The sequence below is a fragment of the Carassius carassius genome, chromosome 19 (assembly GCF_963082965.1).
Source record: "Carassius carassius chromosome 19, fCarCar2.1, whole genome shotgun sequence".
Lineage (NCBI taxonomy): Eukaryota > Metazoa > Chordata > Actinopteri > Cypriniformes > Cyprinidae > Carassius > Carassius carassius.
In genome coordinates this window covers 3731600-3745972 of record NC_081773.1, presented here as the reverse complement: position 1 = coordinate 3745972, position 14373 = coordinate 3731600, and the positions used below count along the sequence as shown (strand labels likewise).

The 14373-nt window shown below is 37.2% G+C and overlaps 1 protein-coding gene across 7 annotated transcripts in view; it reads right to left on the bottom strand.

Annotated features, from left to right (window-relative positions):
* Window positions 1-12567, bottom strand: part of osbpl6 (oxysterol binding protein-like 6) — a 70431-nt gene extending 57864 nt beyond the window's left edge. For all 7 annotated transcript variants that reach the window (XM_059499539.1, XM_059499541.1, XM_059499543.1 and 4 more), the window contains exon 1: window positions 12206-12567. The gene's annotated coding sequence lies outside the window, so the exon portion shown is untranslated. The remainder of the gene's footprint in view (window positions 1-12205) is intronic.
* Between the last annotated feature and the right edge of the window lie 1806 nt (window positions 12568-14373).

Here is a 14373-nt window from a genome sequence, read left to right as displayed (position 1 = left end):
TATTTTACAGGCAAAAACCTGGAAATGAGTAAGCATTTTAGCACTACTAGGTCCAACATCCTTAAGTCCTTAACATCCTTTTGGTGTATGAAATGCTTGAAATAAGGTCTGTGTTTAACATGAGATCAAAATATTTTGATGTTTTATTCTACAACATAAAATACCTCAGTAATATCCACTTACAGTTTTTTTAAGCCTTTCACTTGTCTTGAAAAATGCAAGTGAAATTGGACAACAGATGTTATTGAGGACCTAAAACATCACATCACACTGAACAGGTAAACACTAACCTAACCGCATCAAACGGCTGAGCTACAGACCATGTCACTCAAGATCACCCTCTTGTTGGCCTTAGCATTGGTCAGACAGGTTGGTGACCTGCGAGCGCTCTCTGTTAGCATGTCTGGAGTTTGGGCCCAACTGTAAACTCGATCTCAAACCGAGATGTGGTTATGCAGGGGTTAAAGTGGAAAAAAATCCTGAGCCTGAACTTTTTTGGGGGGGGGGGGGGGGGGTGTTTGGAGAGAAACTCCAGACAGACTTAATTCAAATATTGACGATAGTAACAAAAATACAGTAAAAAGAGCTTAAAGTGCTTAAAAAATGGTAAACAGACTGAGATAGACATGAATCTCTTCAATGATTATGTTTGGCACCATTTATTTAAAAGCACAATGTCAAATAAAGTGTTTTTTCCTAAACAATAACAAGTGCTTAAAGTGCTTAAATAATTAAGTGCTCAACGTGATTAAAGAACTAAACTGCTAAACTGAAGATTAGAAGTGAAATCAAGGCTATTATCACTTTTTTTTCTGGGATGTAACTCGCATGTTGATTTGAAACCAACAGTCTAGTGAACGCTTTTTTTTGTCTTCTGCCAGTTTTCTACACAGGGTGACCAGTGGCTGAGATATTCTGAATGACAAATCATTTTCTGCTATAAATGTGCACACACGTATTTTTTAATTGCAGACATGGTCAGTCATAGACAACGGTGTGTCAGCTAATAGTTGCTCCCGGCTAGAGAGCTGCACTCCCGCAGGAGTACCGCGGAACCCAGCGCCACCGAGTGCGGCGCAGGACAATATTTGATGGGTGAATGCGGACGCGGGCGGCAAGATATTATTGTGTGCGGGTTGCGGGAAAATAAAATTATTTGCGGGACTCCCGCAAAGTGTAAATATCTAACAAAATTAAAGAACTAGAAACAAATAGACCTTTATATATAATAAAATAAAATAGACTTTGCGGAATGGGAGGATGCGGATGATACCATAGACAGCGACGCGTAATTCGATTCATAAATAGCGATATATTTAAATGTCAAATTGGATGGATTAGAAGCACACAGACCGGATGATGTCCTCCAGTGGTGGAAAAGACGAATTTCCGAGATTAAGCAAACACGCCATGTACTTTGTATTCCAGCTAGCGCACCATCGGAGAGGGCTTTCAGTATTTGCGGTCGCATACTGGAGCAGAGACTGAAGCCCTCAACAGTGAATGACATGATATTCCTGCATGGGCACAAGTAGTCGTAAAGTTTATTTTTATTTATTTATTTAGCTTAATATTTAAAATTGGTCTATTTTGTTATTGAGGAATAAGGATATTTTTTGTTAAATGTTTGAATGAATTGCTCAGGCCCCATAAGCTACTTTTCCTTTGAAACTGAAATAAACCCAGGTTTATTATTATTATATAATTTATTAGGCTATATAGCCTAATTATTAAAGGTATATATTTTTTATTTACATTTCTTACTTTTTTTTACTGTATTTATATGTTCTAAGTGCCTTGTTCATGTTCATACTTTTAATTAAACGCAAATAAAACGAAACATTTGTTTATTTTCCGTTTCTTTTTTAATTTATATTCAACAGGGGAGCAAGTGAAAAAATAAGAGTAGCAGGCAGAATATGCAATGTATTAAAAAAAAAAAGAAAAAACACTATACGTTTACCCGCGGGATTTTGCGGGCGGGAGCGGGACGAAACTTGATTGTTTGCGGCCGGGAGTGGGAGAAAATAACATATTTTTGCGGGAGCGCAGGTCTCTACTCCCGGCAACCTCGTGGTAAGTTTGAGTGCACGGGCAGCGGCTCTATGACCGGAGTCTGGTGCTGCGTTCCAGGCAGGTTTTAGCTCGCAAACTTTCTGAGCGCAAAGAAATTTTGCTAGATTATTAATTTTATTGCAACGTTACATTGTCCTTAAAATCTATTTTTCAACGTGTACCACTTGCATAAACACTGCATCCGTAGGCAGTATTATCCGTAGGCGCTGTTGTTTCGCGTGCTGTGTGACGTCAGAACTCGGAGTACATCGATCTAGTACGAGTTCACGGGTGGGAAGTCACGGGTTTGACTGCCGTTCCAGTGCACTTTCACAGGTTTAAGGTTGGAAAAACACGGGTTACGGGTTGCCTTGCACGCGACGTAAATCATAACGAGCAAGCACTTTCTTACCGCTGCTGGCATACAGTAGCTTCCTCGAGCAAATCATGCAGAAACAAGCCCCGGGCTCTCTCAGTTTCTTGCACCAACTGCCAAAAAGCGCCATTTATTTTTGAGTCCTTTATCTATTGCTAGAAGTCTAGGACATCATCCCAAGGCTTCATAAACTTACGCTCCATTTTTGTTTTCTCCGACAACGCTAACGTGACATTTACGTATGAGCGTCAATCATCCTGTGTTGCAAGGACACGCCCTTCTCTGCTTCTGATTGGTATAAGAAATAAATTGGCTCGAAAATATTAAACTGCATGCGCAGGCTCTCAAATATTATATATATATTTTTTCCTCACGGCCACACGCCGGAGATCCGGCACGGTGCCCTGGGTTATGTACCTAATCAGACAGTAACTGAGCTCAGCACCACCACACAGATCCCACCACCCCTCCACAACACTGCACACACATTTACATTTATAAAAATAGCAAAATATATCTCAGCCCTACATGTACTTTTAGGAAGAGGACTGTTGGATTTACATCGTATTGGTAAGAAACAGACCTGTAAGCAACTGACCTCTCCATCAAACTGAACCAAAACAAAGCTCCTTCTTAAACATACAGGTATTCAGTTACATCTGATACAGCCCATCTCCACAAGCAGACAGCCACCTAACCTATAATAAATGCAACAGTGCAACAAAAATGGTAATTAGGCAACTCACTAAACAGAAGCCCTTAATAGTCTATAACACGTCATTATGAAATTAACCCAAGATAAACCCTCAAAATGTGTTGCCTTATCTTAATATGTTACCAAGAGCAGCACAGGTAGCTAGTACAGTAGCTCACACTGGATTCACAGTAAACGTTAAATATTAATGTGAATTAGGTATGGCGTAATTCAGGAGCGTATCCTGTGAGATTAGCTCTTAGTATTCCTGGGGCCCAACCAGGTTCTGCACTGCAACAATGATTCTTGTCGTTTTTTTTTTTTTTTTTTTAATGAAATCTTTCTCAGGAGCTTTTCCAGAAGTGTTCGGTTGCTCCTAAGGAGCTGCTTCGTGAGTTTGGTTTTTTTTATCAGGCATGCCATTCTGAAGCATTTAATTTCCACTCATTTCTCAGATTGTAACAAGACTTTACAACATTACACAGTAATGGCTCTCAGTTTCAGATTGGATACGATCAAAGGTAATGACAGTTTAGTCAGATGTTAATTCAATAATAGCTATGTTAAATTATGTGCAAAACTGGGATATTGCATAAAACATTTGCAAATAAAGCACAGATTCCATTCAACGAGTCAAAGAGAACAAAATTGTCACTTCCTGGTAAACTACCACTGAATATAATAATTTTCATATGTAATAAATTACTTTAGCTTCAGAGAGAGGTTGTAACACAATAAATGCGGTCATTGCTTTTAGAGGTGTTTTAGAGGAGTCATGAGTGAAAGTAATTATACAGAAATACTTTGATGACAGACTTTCCTCAGGCATTTCAGAATGACCAGAACAACATATAGATGCTGTGAACAAGATCGGTCCACTACTTAGTCAAGTTATCCCATCTCATAGCGTGGAGTCACATGACTTTTTCAATGCTCATGGTGGAATTTATTCAGTAAATGTGTTTCCATCAGTTTATGCAAATTTTTCCTTAGCAGATCAAAAGTTTATCCTACTCAGTTGTGTGCATATGTTTTTTATGCCCATTTTTAGAATTTATGTGCATCTTGGCATTTCCTTCCAGCGTTTTTTTATGCGATAATCCAAAATGTGCATAAAAATAGGTGGATGGAAACATTGCTAATGAGAGCTCAGACTGTGAGCCATTTGTGACTGATGAGTCTGAGACTTTGAGATTGAGTGGTTTAAAATGAATCAGCTCACACAACATTAATTTGCAAATCGGACTGGAACTAGTTCTGAATAAATTTAAACATGTAAAAGTGAGTGGTAGCTTTGAACTGAAAGTGTCCCGAATACTACTGTTGTCATTTTCAATCCCACAGGGACAAATTTCCACAACATTCCTGTTGTTCGGGACTCCTGTTGTTTGGTATTGACAGTTGTGAGTGGGATGAAATAATAATAAGAAAATTAATTATAAATTATTATAAGACAGAGTCATATTAACATTGCTATACAACTGCACATAAAATAAAAAGGATATTTCATAATAATTGTATTAGTGGTCAAATTTAAATACTTGTGACTTCATTTATGCACTTTCAAGGGTTCAAGGTTTTATTTTGTTGGGGAACTGCAGAGAGTATGGATGTGCGATATGAATCGTCTTCGTTGTTTTAATGATATACAAGCTAACAATATCAAGTCACTAACATTGCAAAAAACAAACTTGAGAGTCCAAAGCAATTACTGCCTGATGAAGCTTATTAGAATGCAGTTAAAATATGGTGTGTGAGAGTGGTCGCGAACGTGACATTAAGAAATTATGTTAAAATAAATGGATTGGTATACATTTTTTGATTGGTTTGATTAGAATTACTTAATCTCCAACCCATTCCAAAAATGAAAATGTCTCAATATTCCATTTTCATTCAGTGCATCAGTAACATTTATAAAGTCTTTCAAAGCATCTGATATAGATTTCCCTTGACTCAGCACAATCCTCCCAGCTTGGAATAACGGGAAAACCTTCCCCCACCTAACTGACACTGCTAACGGAAATAGGTTCGTTCTTCCATTTATCTCACATGTTAGCATACAGGTTTTCCGTAAACTGTCCCTCAGCAACAATGGAGACTGATGAAGACCTTTAGAGAATGTTGTTGTATTCAACTGTGTCTGCTAGATTCTTGTACTGAGCAAACCAACACAATGACTAGGTCACATTTGGTGTGAGGTCTGTGAGGGGCCCACGTGCCCCCATACTGTGCACAGATCAGCTTCACTGTGAGTTCCAGTCATTTAAGACCTCATAAATGTCACTGTGAGTCAGCACTGGTGACAATCAACAGTACAGGACTCAATACGCATGACAGTCACAAGCTTCTATTTCCAGTTCAACAGAATAAAATAAATAATTAAAAAACAGATTTAATGTGCATTTTCAATCACTAAAAAAATCAATAAATCATCTCCGAAGGTCTGGAAAAATAATTCCGCAATAAAGTGCAACAATTACCATATGGTCCTAGAAAAGTAACCATACTTAATAACATTTCACATTGTGTGTTGTATGACGGAGCTGAAGGGGTGACATCACGTCACAGGTCTCTCTTTCTCTCTCTCTGTAGTGTATGTAACGAAATTTGGCACCGATTGATTTAACGTTAATCAGTACTCGGTAGTACCGGAGCAATTTGGTCGGTACCCTGAAAAGTACAGAGTTCGGTACCCAACCCTAGTTTACAGATTTAAAGACTTTGCCACTAATGATTCAAACGCGAGTTTTGAGCAGTTCAGAGCAGTGCTTGTTGTTTGTTTTTATGTTTATGCTGTGCAATACACAACTAAACACGTAAGAAGACAGTATAAATCATTATAATCAGTTATTATGTCCACACTGGATGCAACAAATGCCTCGTTTGTAATGGGTTTTATTGGTTTTCTCTCGTCGCGCCGGAGTACACGGCATCACAGTATAGTAAGAGGCGTAACATTTCTTTCACACACTTGAGGTATTCAACCAATCACAACACACTGTATAGCTGGCCATTAGAGCACACCTCTCTTTACTGAACAATGGGAATTGTAAAAATTAGGAGCTACAATAAACGTACATTATGTGGAAAATAATGTTTTTGTACCTTAAACCACAGAAACACATTGGATTACACCAAATACACAAAATAATGTTTTTTTAGCAACGTCATATGACCTCTTTGACAGGTTTCTTATTAGCATGCATATTCCTAGCATATTGGTTGTTTATTAGTACTCTGTTTATTAGATTATTAAGTTGTTTACTAGTGGTTGTTTATAAAGCACATATTGATGGCATATTCTGCATGACCAAGTCTATTCTATGACCATATACCTAAATTTAACAACTACCTTAATAACTATTAATAAGCAGCAAGTTTTAAGTTTATTCAGGCAAACAGTGTAGTTGATAGTTAGTCAATAGTGAGATCTGTGCCCTAAACTAAAGTGTGACCCCATTTATTTTAATGGATTCACAGATAGGGAATATTTTGGTTTTTATTTCAGACTCAATGATTGGTGAATTTCTAATCAGGATTATGGGTTGTGTAGTTCTTTGTTACTTCCGAGTATTAAAGTCAGTCTTTTTAAGATTAAGTCACATGTAGCTTGTCTACAGTATTGTACACAAATTTCTCATGCCCCCATAATAAATAAATAAATATATAAATAAAACAAATAAATGGTATTTTTCAACCTGCGCTCCTTCACTTGTGACTGTATTTCCCAATATTTGAAATCATTAAAATAATCAGCCTAAGTGGCATTTGTTTCAGATGCTGAATTTCAACAGCATAATTCTAATGATTAAAGATGTTCTTCAGCAGATATGTAGTTCAGTTGTTCACAGGGGACACTGCCAGGGGACAAAATGTTTTTGTGCCCATCTCTTTTTTTATTGTTCCAAATTGCTTCTTGCAGTGTAAAGACCTGGGAAACCATAGACTGTAGCCAACGACTGTTACCTTTTCAACAAATAATAAAGCTTGTTAAAGGAAAGGTACACATACAGACAAATGTCACCTGTTTGACTTTTTTCCTTGAAAGAAAATAGATGTCTTGCTGTGGGTCTTTCACTTAATAATTGCATAGATTATTTGTATTTATACACACATTTGCAATGATTATTCATATTTATATGTACTTTTGAACTTCTCATGAAAACTTTCTGCCTAATTCACAACACTTAAGTCCGCACATGAATTTGTTCTTAATCTCATCCTAATGCTAGTGAATTTGACCTATTCTAAATGACACGCCGTGTACATTATATACATGTACATTAACATATTTAACGTATATAATTAAACATTCATCATATATATAGTTTATACAGTATATTATATAGCTCATTAAGACCGGCCAGATATTGTGATTTTTGCGTACGTGTGCTTTCAGCTGTCTCTAATTTTTCCCTAAATTTAGAATACATTTTAGCACAAAAGTTTTAGTGAATTATGATTTGTTCGTGAAAACGTTTGTACGCAGGTTTCATAAAAATTGTGCATACATATGCTTAGTGAAGGAGACCCTTTGTTTTTATCACACTATGACTGGCTCACAACACGCAAGGTTTTCAGCATATGGAAGCACATATGTGAAAATTTTCAATGAATAAAAACCAAACATCATTCCGTTCATGACAGACTTTACAGGTTTAAATATAGTGCACAATTTATGGACCACTTATATAATTCTCTCATGGTGCTTTCTGGAGTCTGTCAGCTCGAGGTCACTTTGTCCTTTCACCATATGGGAAAACAACAATGTGATAATTCTGCTTAACATGAAAGAATGTCACACAAAGTACATTTTCATTTTTGATCAATTATTTCTAAATTGTGCCTTCCACTGTGTTTCTAAGAACTGTTTCCTAAGCACTTCCCCTGAAGTCGATGATGTTGAGGGGAGCTGTGGTTTTAAGCGCCTTCTGAAGTCTATTATCTCCACCATCTTTTGATCAGTTCCAGGCAGTTTTGTTTCTTTAACTCACCAGCTGTTCCACCTCCTGTCTGCACGCAGATTAGTCACCGTAGCTTATGAGGCCAATCAGCGTTGTGTCATCTGCAAACTTAACAGAGGGGTCAACAGAGGTGCAGACATTTATGTCAGGAGACAAAGAAGTTCCAGCTCTGGTGTGTGCCATCTCAGCTTCACGCAGTTTCCTGTCAGTTAGGAAGTCTGTTCTTGAGCAGTAGAGAGCTTTGTGGTCCTCTAAGGGTTTTGGATTCTCATAACAGCTCCGATGGCAGCTATGATTCCCATCTTCAGTTTGTACATAGCTGACTGCTTGAGTAGCTAAGGGTCCTCCAATGTAGTTTAAAGGGTTAATTTACCCAAAAATGGAAATTCTTCATATAGTCACCTATACATGCACCAAATATGAAAAATAGTGTCATAAAAGAGGCCCATAAAACTTCATAACAGAGAAAGCTCTGCATAAGGATCTGCCAAAATTTTCATTCTGTTTCTCACAAAAAGATGTCATGTGACTAAAAGATACACTGAAGTGCCTTTTTTAAATGAAACAGGAAGACAGCGCAGGATGTATCGAGCAGCTCCACCCCTTTCTTAAATAGCATTTTATTTATATCAGCTCCGGCCGGGCCATTGAACTTGGTAAAGCCATACTGGATAGCTTATGACACCCAGTCTCATAGATTCAATATGAAACTTACTAAAGCAAAACGGTGAGCATAATTATGCTGAGGATGTGTAGTTTGTGTGTAATATACTGGTGAATGGCATCTGTGTTATCTCTTCTACTCATCAGAGCTGTTTGTTCAACCATCTCTTCTTCTAATCTTATCCATATCGCTATAAAATATGGCATTTTGTGTAGAATTCAAATGGGTCTGTGAACAAGTGGCTGATTTCAGCCGCAGCTTCAGCATCTATTCATAGTGTAGGCGACAGGACACTGCAGATAATAGAAAGCAATTAATTGGACAGAAAATCTTATGAAAAGCCATGGGTGATGTCATCAAAATCTCTCATTCACACTGGCAGAAGTCGTGTAATAGACTAAGTTTTAAAAGCTTACATCATCTAAATGAGAATTTTGTCAGTTCTGGAGCACACTTTCTAATAGATAACCTTAAGGCTAACATATCCATACTAAAAACCAAAAAAACGTTATTTTTGTTTTGATTTCATGGGGACCTTTAAGGACAGTTGGAACAGAGGGCTGCAGTGACATCTTCCTGGTTCCCTTACCAAAAACACAATAGGAATTTTCCATTGGCTTTCAGTTTACTGCAAAAGAAAAAAAATGCTCCAGCAAAGGTTTATGCGATATTCAATATTCCATACGATATTGCTTAAAGTGTGAATTGTATTTGTATTTGTGAATTATATTTTAAATATAATAAAATTTTGGAAAAAAAACAGCATTTGCTGTGAAGCACATTATTTATTCTTATACTTTCCATTTTTTCCCAAAAAACAGCAAGTGGGCAGAGTACAGAGCTTTTCTTATCGTACTGCTTCAACCTGTCTGAGGATTTCATAGCAAAGCATGTTAAAAACTCCAGTAAACACAAAACAGACAGTGAACAGATGGACACACTAATCAACCTGCTGAACCCGGCTCAATCCAGCCCTCTGTAAAGCAGGATAATGTCCCGTGAAAGACACCAGCCAAGATACAGGAAGAATCAAGCGCTTCTATGAAAACTCTGGATTAGAGCGAGTCAGCACACGACACACACACACACACACACACACACTCAGACGAGCACACAGCACACTGGAGATAAAACTCATTACTGTTATTGATCAGGATGTAGCTTCTTTTAAGTGAAACACCCCCACCTCAACATTGAGTGTGGGACGGCCAGAGTATACTACTGTAGCCCACTTACAAAACCACTGCTGTTTAGCTTCAAAACACGCACGCACAGCACACTAAATAGTGCTGTTTGCTAAGACAACACTCTCTGTTATTGCTAATATACGTGTAGGGGAGTGACAACCCCCCTCCCCCCAACCATAAGTATTAAAGGCAAAGTTCACCCAAAAATTAAAAAAAAAAATAATTTAGTTTACTCTCTTTCTCTAACGTGAATTCAAAGTTTAAGTTGAAGTACTAAAATTACTACAACTAACTCTTTAGTAAAAATTTATTAAAACAAAAAATACATAAACAAGCACATAAAAACACTAAAATTCTACTAAAGATATACAAAAAAAGGTGTTTCAAAATCCTGTGGAACACAGAAGAAAATATTTCTAAAAAGTGTTCTTTTTTTAAGTCTATGTGTTCTAGTTTTGTTTCAGACCCCATTGACTTTCATTATACACACATTTTTCAAAACATCTTTTGTATTTCAGAATCAGAATCACATTTCTTGCCAAATACAATGGATTTACTTAGACGTACAAAGGAATTTGTATTTATAAGATACACACTGTTAGGTTAGATGAGCAAATGAACACGAGCAGCAAAAATAGAAAGCTATACCACGTACTACTGGGTAAAATATTAAAATATTAGATATAGTAGAGAAAGCTATGTAAATGAGAAGCAAGAATATAAAACTATAAGCAACTATGAAAACATAAGAAAGAAGCAATTCATTGAATGGCATCTTTGGTGCATAATTTATCCTGCACTGATTGATAGATAAATGATTCCTGAAATGATTTACTTCTCTAAAAGAACAGAAATACAACGTCTGACCCTATAAAGCAGTGACTGGCCACACAGACGGTGTCCTCTCCAGCCTCCTGCATAATTAAAGGAGTCTGTAATTGGCAGAATCAGCCACTGGGTCAGTTTACAACCGTTAGAGTATTTTAAAAGTTTAGCGGCATGACATCAACACGTCTTACCTGAACAGATGACTGAGGAACACTCAATGACTATAGCCGTGAGGTCCAAATTAGTAGTAATTACATAATTATAATGACATTATGCACTTATAAAAATGAAAGATTGGCAGAAAGTAAATTAGTTTATATTATCAACTAACTATATTGCAATGTAACCTGACCACACACAGTTCTGCCTTGTTATCAAACCAAGATGAACTATTTGATAAAAAATATACAAATAAGAGCTAATTCAATATATAAATGATTAAAAGTCACTCCATGTCAAATACAAGAAAGCGAAGACTAGTTAAATAATACTGTTTATCCTATTTAACGTTAACTGTGTTCCCACTGAAGCTGTGTATAGCTATACAATCATATGAGCCATTTTTAACTGGGCTTTTATGATATTTTTGGAGCCTGAAAGCCCCTATTTATTCTAATTGTGTAGAGCAGCCTGGATATTATACTAAATGTCTTCTTTTGTGTTGCACAGAGGAAACATCCTAGTTTGGAAATCCATGAGGGTTATATATGATTATAGTTTATTTTCAAATAGGATTCAAGAACTAATTACCAAATAAACACACACAGACTCTATTAAAAGAGCAGGTGTGTTGAGTTTTGGTTGTACTGTGGATCACAGAGTTAAACTAGAGCCGCACACCAAACCAAACTGACAATGAAGTCAAACTAGCCACCTCAGTTTCGTCACAACAACTTAATTTAAGGAAATACTAGTGCCTCCATAAGACACACCGCAAAGTCACCACCTGACCTTGGTTTTCTGATCCTCCCAAAAAGTCCCCAAGGTCGTGTTTCACCGGGCCAGCCGCCCATCATCATCATCATCATCATCATCATCATCTCACCTGATCAGGTAACGTTATCATGAGCAGCTGCTGTTCTCCTGAACTAAAGCCTGATCACTGAAACTCGAGGAGACAGGTGTTTATCACGAGCAGCACAGCACGCTCAGATTAACAAGGGTTTGTGTCTCGGCACAATGAGCTCCGGTTCTTGAGGAAACACAGCATATGAGACTCAAGATATATCATAATTCCCACAGGCTTCGTTTATAATAATAAGCTGTGAGATAACTCTAGCGGAGACTTTCGCATCTGCAAAGATGCGTGGCTGCCATTCATCCATTTTAATCAGCTTATCAATATCCAACGGACGGCATCTCTCGTTAGCGAAGGAAATTAGCCGTTGGAGGGTGAAAATAAACTATACAAACCACGGAACGGAAGCGGTAACGTACCAGCGGTTCGGTGTCCACATCATTTCTTGACGCAGAAACCCGCTGCTGAGAATTAGCGAAGCTGCTAGTCGCGGTTAAAGGGTTGTATCCCGCTCGGTCCTCGCAGATAATCACTGATATACTGAAGGAGAATGTCAAGGTTTTGTGTGTTAGGTGAAGAAAGTGATGTAAAGTGCTGTGTACGGCTGGATTTGAAGGAGGTTTAGACGGATGCTGCGGTAACGGTGACTGAGGTCTGTGGTAAAGTCCGGACTGGATCTCTTCCCGAGGAACTTGAAACTGGCGAGACGCAAAACCAGGAGCCTGTACTCAATGATGGATCCCGGATCAGAATCAGAAATATGGAGTTTCTTGTGTGTTTTAAGACTGAATGACAGAAAACCGAAAAGCTTATTAACCCGTTTAAACAAATTTTTCACAGACATGAAAATCTCCAAATATTTTTTATGAAAATTGTGGTTGGTCACAAGGGTGGAATGTATATACTGTACATTCCAGTTATTAACTCATTTTACACAGTTTCATCGCATTCTATGGTTACTATTATACATTAAAAAAAAAAACTTATACAAAACTGAATAGTTATACTAAGAAAAAAAACTGTTAGTATCCCTCTAGTCACTATTGTTGCCATCAAAATGTTTACACTCAACAAAAACTAAATCATTGTGAATTTATATATTAATACTAGGCACCTTAAAGATAATGTGTACCGAAAATCTTTTGTCATATCTTTATGTTATGCTACTGACCTTCTCGTGGTGCAAACAGGAAATAAACTGGTCTGGTCATGTGACAATTTGCACTAAATATGTGAAACTGCACATATTTAATTGAGACCCTTTATTTTTTACACCAATCAGTAACATTTTTAGAGCTTTATAAATGAAAACCTTCTTTACAGTCACTGTTGTGACCAGTGGGATTAAATTTAAATTAGCAAACATCCTATCATAAAAATTATAAGCACACGTCACATACTTTTTGACAGTCAGTGTGTATTTAAACAAAAGAAAAAAGTTAAGTTTTTTTTTATTTTAATAAGTTATAAATAATAATGACCTTAATAATAATCTGTTAATAAGTTAACAAAGCATTATAAAGTTATTATAAACGTCTAATAAGTCCTGAAACTGAGCCCATTTGAACCTAATAAATTATTAAAATAAATATGTGTGGCCATCTTAAACTGAATATTATTATATAAAAATGGATAGTGTAGGGGCTGTTCTGATTTCTGTAGGAAGACTATTCCAAAGTCTCGGAGAGGCTACAGCGAATGCTCCATAACCCCTAGACTTGAGTCTGGTCCTAGGAACCACGAAATTAAATTAGCACTCTTGCAGGTTGGTGGTCTATCAACAGATCACAGAGGTATGAGGGTGCTAAACCATTTAAAGACTTAAAAACCAATTAGAGCACATTAAAATAATTAATCCTGTAAAGGTAGCTAATGTAAAGACTGTAGGACATGAATAATATACTCACACTTTCGAGCTCCCGTCAGGATTCTGGCAGCCGCATTTTGAACCATCAGAAAGCGGTTTAAAGAAGATTGACAGATCCCCAAATAAAGAGAGTTACATAATCAAGCCTTGTGGTGATAAAAGGATGGATTACTCTTTCAAAATTAGTAAAAGAAAGAAAGGACTTAATTTTTATCAGTGTTCACAACTGATAGAAGGTTGACTTCACAACTTGGCTGACTTGTCTATCAAGCTTTAAGACACTGTACAACACCGCACCCAGATTTTACCAAGATTTAGATTTGGTATACAGTGTCTATCAACAGGGAAAAACAGCACAATCTCTGTTTTACTCTCATTCAGACTCATTTAGGGGCATCCTTTAACATCCAAGAGGCAGGCGGCCACCGGGTCTAATCCATTCTTATTTTTCAAAGGAAGATATATTTGTGTGTCATTTGCATAACAATGATAACTTGTACCATACTTGTCAAAGATAGATCCGAGGGGAAGCATATACAAGGAAAATAACATAGGAGCTAGAATAGAGCCTTGAGGGACCACACAGGTCAAAAGTACAGAAGAAGAGTGAAATTTGCCCATATTAACTGAGAAACTCCTGCTCGTAAGATAAGACTGGAACCAATTTAGGGCTGAACCTCTAATGGCCACTACCTGTTCTAAGCGGGACAGAAGAACATT